Source organism: Ornithodoros turicata, chromosome 9, assembly GCF_037126465.1.
Source record: "Ornithodoros turicata isolate Travis chromosome 9, ASM3712646v1, whole genome shotgun sequence".
Lineage (NCBI taxonomy): Eukaryota > Metazoa > Arthropoda > Arachnida > Ixodida > Argasidae > Ornithodoros > Ornithodoros turicata.
The window spans coordinates 8090402-8096588 of NC_088209.1; positions in this window are offsets into that span (position 1 = coordinate 8090402).

The following is a 6187-nucleotide window of genomic DNA, read 5'->3' on the forward strand; positions in this document are numbered from 1 at the left end:
ACTCTCGCAAAATGTTTCAAAATATGATTTGAAGATGATAAAAGCAACTTCAAGCTCCCAATAAACATCCATGCGTTGTCTCGATCTCGAAGCTGTCAATATCCCACGGACGTCTACTGTATACGTTTGTGGGATGTTCGTGGAATGTGCAACAGGGGAAGATTTTTTGTCCCCTGGACGTACAGATGATGTCTATGGGATTTGTGGCGTGTTCCCTGGGACGTTCCAACCTCCGAGTCAGGATATGACATGGATGTTCAGGGGACGTCTCTGGTTTGCTGGGAACAGCTCCGCGGAAATGTACACGACCCAACAGGCAAGGACCCGAAGGCATCACATATCAAGCCCTTAAAAACCTCCCGCCACAAGCACAAACGCGACTTCTTGATCTATACAACAGCATCTGAATCTCTGGGACTGTCCCCCTTGCTTGGAAGCATGCCATCCTGGTTCCCATCCTCAAGCCTGCTAAACCTTCCTTTCAACCTGAATCCTACCGACCAATATCCCTCACCTCCTGCGTTGCCAAGTTAGTGGAAAGGATGGTTTAAGCAACAGTACTGTGGTTCACTCCATTTTGCCCAGTAACACGACCGGATTCCGCTGTAAACTCGCAACCAAGGACAACCTCCTAGAGCTCTGCTCTGTCGTTGATGATGCAGAAAAAGAGGTCTCTTCTTTCTGGCTGCTTTTGTTGATGTAAGAAGCGCTTTCGACATGGTTTCGCCAGATGTTGTGTCAGCTCAACTTCAGAAAATCAATGTCACTGATAGTGATAGAACCGTCCGCTTTATCACTGACAAGCTCAATGGCAGAACCACTCAAGTAAGACTCGGGCGTCTTTTGGGTCAACTCAAACATTGCCCTACTGGATTACCACAATGAACCCTGCTCTTTGCATTGTACGTGCAGGTGTCCCAGCTTAATGCGAACATATTTTAAAAAAATATATATCACGTTTTCTGAGACGAAATCAATTGCAATATGCTGAAGGGCACTCCTTAGGAGGGCATTGGCAAACTTCCAAAGCCATGCGTTAATTAACTTTCGATAATTAACTCTTTAATTATAAAAGCTACGAAGTTGTCCCAATGAGAACATCTGATCCCTTCGCTCACCTGATACCGGAGCCGTTTTCAGAACAACAATCCGTTTAATAGATCGTCCGCAAAAAAATTGGTGAAAGAACACCATTTTGCTTTATTTTGTTAATTGCGCATCCTCGGAGACGCGTCTTTCCTTCGCTCCCAGTGTGAGAGGGTGAAGGAGCACAGTGCCGCCTCATGCGTCGAAGATGAGCTTTAACTTGCGGAAACAAAACAGAAACAAATGTCTCGGGTGACTCTCTCGGAACTTCCCTTATTGTGTTGTGTTGTATTGTATGGGGTTGGGTTATGTAAGAGGCGATAGTGTGCTCTTTCACCCTCTCACATTGTGGGTGAAGGAAAGTCGCGTCTCCGAAGATATGCAATGAACAAAATAAAGAAAAAATTGTGTTCCTTCACGTATTTTTCGCGGACGATCTACTGAACAGATTTTTGTTCTGAGAACGGATCCGGAATCGAAGGGGACAGATTGATTGATGGCTCTGTAAAAGAGACCAGACCAGATGTCCTCATTGGGACAATTTCGTAGCTTTTATAGTAAAGGTTAAAGGGACTATGAAACGATTTTTTTCTTCGTTTCGTTCGAAAGAAGACATTTTTCTGAGTCTAGAACCGAAATTTTACTTTCGTCGCGCGAGCGGATTTCTCGGGAGCGAATTTAAACGGAGCGGCGAAGGGATGACAGCTGGCGCCGCGCCGTGACGAGCTGCCGAGCGGAGACACAACGGGTAACTTGACGCGACCACGGCCGGCTCAGCAACACGTCATCGTGACGTGTTGCCGAGCCGAGGAATCCCGCCAGGAGCATGCGCCGTAGGATCCCGCGTATGCGTTCATCGGGAGTGGAAATCTCCATGAGAGCAGCTTTCGCGCGATCGGCAGATTTCGGCAGTGGCGGCAGCCACAGCGCGAGCTCGCGGCATTACTTGCCATTGTGCAACACCGGTGACGTAACGGGGAACCGAAGAGCGGTCCGTACAGTTACACCATCGGCAGGGAAATATGCGCGGGAGAGGAGGAACGCGGAAGAGACATTTCCAGCGCGCGCTCCTCGCAGAGTGGAGCGATTTCGTCCGGAAAAATTTGTGGCATATTAGTTTCTCTGCGGGAAGAACAGTTTCCATCGAAAAAAAGTATGGGGGTTCGGGAAATTTCATAGTCCCTTTAAGAAAAGAAAGTTAATCAATATATTGCCTTATAGGGGGGGATATGTTTATTAAAGATAAAGAAAGGGGGGAAAGGTCAGACAGGCCAAGGCCGACTTGCTATTCCCAAAAGAGAAAAAAAAGAAAAAGAGAGAAAGAAAGAGAAAAGAGAAGCAGAAAAGGAAAAGAGAAAGTGGCAGGGGACGATGGGGTGGCTGATGGGGTGGCTCAAGGCTCAAAGGCTGCTGAGCAGCCCAGTGTCCTTCAGGTAACGCGGGAGGGCTCGGGTGACTGCCCACTGTCTGGAGTGCCGGACAGGTCCCAGCAGCGTCGCCAGGGAAAGTTCCCTGTGGCCTAGGGAAGTGAGATTTGTGGCGAGGACGGCTCGGGGGCCGGCGTACCGCTTGCAGTGCAACAATAGTTGGCGTATGTCGGCGACTGCAGCACAGCAGGGACACATCGGGGACGTCCGTCTACCCATCTTAGAGAGGAGCAGCGGGGTCAGGGCTCCTCGACTCCTCCTGTCGCAACAGCCGCTGGGAGAGGGTGAGTTCCATCCATCCGGTATCAGGTGACCGAAGGGATCAGAAGTCCTCATTGGGACAATTTCGGAGCTTTTATAATTAAAAAGTTATTTATTGAAAGTTAATTAAGACGTTGCTTTAGGAGTTTGCTAGTGCCCTCCTAAGGAGCCCCTTCAGCATATGCTATATTGCAATTGATGTGATCTCGGAAAAAGTGATATATAAGTATATTTAAAAAAATATGTTCGCATTTAGCTGGGACACCCTGTATATCCGCCGCACATTTTATTTTCCGTACGCTCCCCTTTTTTATTTCGTGAGCATGAGGAGTGTCAGAATGGAAAATACTGAAGTGTGTGTGTGTGTGCGTGTGTGATGGTGAAGCCTCAGCGAGGCAGAGATATAAATGGACATGTAGACGGGATATAACAGGGTGAATCTAAGTGGAGGTAAATGATTTGAAATTGAAGTAGTCGATGGTAATTAAGAGTAAGAGGTACGAGTAATTCGAGGTAAGTGAAGGTAATTAAAGGCAAAATAAACCTCTACCCGAGAAACGTCATCATGACGGTGGTAGACAGACTGAAACAGAAACAGATCGGAAGGGGAGGGCTGGGTTCCACGAACCGGCACTTGTTCGCTGCCTCCTAATGAAAGAAAAGTGTGAAAGACAAGTAGAACCGAAGGTCGCGTCCCTTTCGGGAATCAACGTAATCCCCTCAAGACCGTGGTTTTCGGGTGCGACCTTGTTCGCCCCATAGCTTCCAGCATAGTTCAACTCTACCAAATTGGTGGCGCTGTCGAACACTATGACGTCATTTGTTTACAAACAGGGAGGGGTCTATAAAAACGTATTTGACATCAAACGCACTGACGTCAGAATAGAAATCACGTCAGGTGGTACGACAGCGCCGCCAACTTGGTAGGGTGGAACTACTATAGCAAAAATCAGTAAGTCCCATATATTGTTTCTTTTCATTTCTTCTTTCTTTTGTTTTTTGTTTTTTACATATCCCTTTAGAGGGATGGTCGGTCACATCCGGAAACAGATCCACTATGTTTCCCATCGGTGTACATAATTTCTACATGGCAAACTTTGGCTGCGTTCCAATACCTCGCGCCCGCGAAGCCGCCTGACTAGGCAGCTGAGTAGACCCCTTGGCTTGTCACTACTGGAACAGGCTTGCCTAGCCGAGGCGCCTGTGGCGCCATCTCGTTGCTCACGCAAGAAATGCGTACGGCGCAATCGCAGCAGGTACTAGCGTTTCCCGCTGTCAGCCATCCCGGCTGTCAGATGGTCAGGCGTATAACTAGACTGCAGCGATGCGCACTGGGCGGTAGCCGACTGAATAGCGGACTTGGCGAGATTTGGAACGATGCTTAACATGGCGGCACTTCCGGTTAGACCGTTAGGCAGTCGACTAAGCGGGGTATTGGAACGCAGCCTTTGTCCGAAAAGTGCTCAGACAGAGCGCTACTCCGCAGCTGCAGAGGCTCCGTCGGAGTCTTAGTTTAATAACAGCTGTATGTATATTTACCGTCCTCCTTTACGGCAGCATTGATTGGCACGATAATGCCTGCGACAAAGATGTCGCTTTTTTTGTTATTCTCTTATTTTATGTGTCTGCCGAAGCCTAATAGACCTCTACCCGAGAAACGTCATCATGACGTTGGTACAGGGGCGGATCCAGACCCTCGGTTTGGGAGGGGGCGGGGCGGTTTCTTTGTTGGAGCACGTAGTGGGGGAGGGGGATAGAGAAATCCAATGTATAAACTGACGTTTTTTGGGGGGGGGCGATCGCCCACCGCCCCCTCCCCTTGGATCCGCCAGTGCGTTGGTACACAAACTGAACCCGAAACAAATCGGAAGGGGAAACGCTGGGTTCCACGAATAGGCACTTGTTGACCGAAGGTCGCGTCCCTTTCAGGGATCATCGTAATCCCCTCAACACCTTGGTTTTCGACCTTGTTGGCCCCATAGCTTCGAGCGTAGTTCAACTCTACCAAATCGGTGGCGCTGTCGAACACTATGACGTCATTTGTTTACAAACAGGGAGAGGTCTGTTGACATGAACCCTGTGACAGTGATGAAAGCACTGTTCTTGCTCTTCATGATGCACGGGGCGCATTACAATTTGCTCCACCTTTTCTTACCAGAAGGTAAATAATGGACGGGTTTGCGTCGTGAAGAGAGCTCAGACTAAAGCATGTGAGGATAAAATGCTTGAGGAAACGTGTATTGAGGAGTGAGGACACCCTTGCCTTCACTTTAAGAACGCGTAAAGAAGGGTGACACAGAGAAGTGGGAAAAGAGGAGAGTTTGTTTTCACGATGGGCTGACTAGGTTGAAGAAAGTAAGCGAGAGAAGCAGAGTGGTTGGCTTTCGGGTCGGGGCTGTTTTACTGTAAAACTGCGGCTCGGCACTTCTCAAAGTTAACATATTTTTTAGGCAAATATTTGTTTCTAGCTGTAACCACTTGGTAGCAGTAACCGTAACAAAAAAGTTTTTTTTCTTGAAGGGGGTGGGGGGGGGGGGAGTTCACCTTTGTCTTCCCTCCAGCATTTCACTACCCCCGGTCGGATTTCGGTATTGTTGAACTACATCGCTGAACCCCCTCCCCCATGGCCCACACCCCTAGGAAGCACATTCTGTGGTGGACCTTGCAAAAAAGAAAAAGAAAAAAAAAACGACAATGCACTCCCTCATTCTGGCAATAAAGTTTACCTTGGTTGTCACATAAAAAAAAATCAAAATTTTAAACTTAAAAATTGATACAATTTTTAGCAGTACGTGTCAAATGTTTGTCAAAGATATATATAAATTGACCCCATTATTTTCGGCAAGTATAGTAGTCTTCCACGACATGTTATATGAAACGCTCCTGCTTGTAGGTTATTACAAAAAATGCATAAAATATTTGGAAAGCAAATGGTCCAATCTGTGAGACCTGTTTCCAGAACTTGAGGTGGTATGCGGGGGTACTACTTCAGTGTCTTCCAGGTTCATGCAGCATGATAAGCGCGAGAGAAGACTCCGAAGTGAGTGTTAATAATTTAAAAATAAAAAAAAGGCAGTCTACGCATGGCGCCGCCAAAATTATGGAGATACCACAACTGTTTTCGTGTCACGGTAAGGAAGAAGTCTTCATCTACTATCCGAGGTCGCAAATATTCTGGCTACTCGCCATATATGTATGTATCAGAAAGGTGGTGCGAAAAATGCTTCGAGAAGTAAGTTTTCGTATTTTTTCTGGGCTACATCGCTAGAAGTAAAGAGACAAAACTATTTTTAACGTTGAGATACGAATGGGTACTATATAGAAGCCATAAAAGTCTCGTTGAGAGGTTAAACACAATAATAAAAAAAAATACGTGAAGATGCGACTCTGGCAATAATACGACAACTTTAACG